The 2,194-nt window shown below is 40.2% G+C and overlaps 1 pseudogene; it reads left to right on the forward strand.

Moving 5' to 3' along the window:
* Positions 1 to 409: 409 nt before the first annotated feature.
* LOC112404888 (acyl carrier protein, mitochondrial pseudogene) lies at positions 410 to 880 on the forward strand (annotated as a pseudogene).
* Positions 881 to 2,194: the final 1,314 nt, after the last annotated feature.

Raw genomic sequence — 2,194 nt, forward strand, 5'->3', positions numbered from 1 at the left:
ACCTATACAACTTGACTCCTATGCTCTTTATTTTTTATTTTTTTGGCTGCTGCACAGCTTGTGGAATCTTAGTTCCCCCACCAGGAATTGAACCCGGGTCACAGCAGTGAAAGCACCAGAGTCCTAGCCACTGGACTGCCAGGGGATCCCTTCTGTGCTCTTTTAAGTTGGAGTTTAGTAGATTTTTAAATTAAGATAATAGTAGAAATGCAGAAATATTGATTACCTGATTTTAAACATACAACAGAGGTTGATATGAAATGTTTTTACATGTTAATTTTAATTATAATAAATTATGCCTGTTTACTTTAGAAGAGTTTGAATGAACAGAGGTATATAGAAGAACATGAAGTAGTTTGACCATCAAGAGGTAACACTTTAGCGCCGTGCATCCTGGGTCGGCGTAGCCATGGCGGCTTGTGTCCTTTGCGCCTGTGTCCTTCGACTGCCTGCGGCCTTCGCGCCGCTGCCCAGGCTCCCCACGCTGGCCGCGGCCCTGCCGCTCAGCACCACCCTGTTCCCCTCGGGGGCCAGGACGAGGCCTGGGGCTCCGCAGCCGGCTTTTGTACTTGCACAGGTTCCAGGCGAAGTTACACAGCTGTGCCACCAGTATAGGGACGCACCCCCTTTGACATTAGAGGGAATCAAGGACCATGTTCTTTAGGTCTTGAAACTCTATGACAAGACTGACCCAGAAAAGCTCTTAGTAAATTCCCATTTTATGAAGGACCTGGGCTTAGACAGTTTGGACCAAGTGGAGATTATCATGACCATGGAAGATGAATTTGGGTTTGAAATTCCTGATCTAGATGTGGGGAAGTTAATGTGCTCACAAGAAATTGTAGATTACATTGCAGATAAGGAGGAGGTATATGAATAAAATATCAGACCCTTTTTCTTCACTGAGAGAAGACTCAGAATATGCTGGCGAGTGTCTGAAAGTGAGAACGCATTTCTGCATCATTGCTGACTGACAGAGTAACTCTGTTTAGACTTGTACTTAAATTATCTTAAGTGTTTTTTGCCCTTTGAAAATAAATCTGTAAAACCAAAAAAAAAAAAAGGTAACACTTTATAGTGTTTATTTTTATTTATTTTTTGCGGTACACGGGCCTCTCACTGTTGTGGCCTCTCCTGTTGCGGAGCACAGGCTCCAGACGCACAGGCTCAGCGGCCACGGCTCACAGGCCCAGCCGCTCCATGGCATGTGGATCTTCCCGGACCGGGGCACGAACCCGTGTCCCCTGCAGCGGACTCTCAACCACTGCGCCACCAGGGAAGCCCCTATTTTTAAATTTTAATGCATGATTGTTTCTTTTTTATTTAGTTACATATTGTGAATGTTTTGTATCCTGATTTTTTATATATTACATTTCACATCCATAAAAATTCTTTGAAAACAATTTTAAATGACTACATTGTAGTCTAAAGGCATAAACCACAATTTAACAAACCATTCTCTTATATCAGACTTCTAGGGTTTTTTCAGGAAATTTTTATTAATTGCAAATGTGCACTTGAAAAGCTTTTTGGTATTTTGATTTTGATATTCTGAATTTTTATTTAAGACATATTGCTAGATGTGACATTGAAGAAAAAAATCATCCATAACTACTTTTAAGTACTTTCAATGACAATATTTAAATTCTGGTTTTTAAAATTTCAAGCTAAAGTTTCATTTTTTTGCCTTGTAAGTAGGACTACTCAAAATAAAACACTTAAGGTTAAATTTCACTGCAAATGTTGTATATGTTTTACAATAACAAATAGTCTTAATGTTGCTCTGAAATGATGTTAATTTTACTTTACTGATGGATACAGAACCTTAGAAACCCAGTGACTGCCTTGAAGAAAACTAACTGACGAATGACAGAACTTGTATTGAAAACCAATATTTTTAGCCTCTAGCCAAGATCCAATTCTTAGTTCATTTCAATAGTGCTGTATAATTTTATACTTTACTTAAATTTCCTTCGATATATAATAAACTTGTCTTCAGGATATATAGTAGAAAGAACCTTGACAGCATTGTACATTTCGTTAAATAATTGCTGTTCCTGGCATGCCACTGTCTTTCTTTACTTGCAATTAAAAGTTAAAGCAGGAGCTTCCCTGGTGGCGCGGTGGTTGAGAGGCCGTCTGCCGATGCAGGAGACGTGGGTTCGTGCCCCGGTCTGGGGGGATCCCACGTGCC

Source organism: Neophocaena asiaeorientalis, unplaced genomic scaffold (genome assembly GCF_003031525.2).
Source record: "Neophocaena asiaeorientalis asiaeorientalis breed wild unplaced genomic scaffold, Neophocaena_asiaeorientalis_V1.1 scaffold100, whole genome shotgun sequence".
Lineage (NCBI taxonomy): Eukaryota > Metazoa > Chordata > Mammalia > Artiodactyla > Phocoenidae > Neophocaena > Neophocaena asiaeorientalis.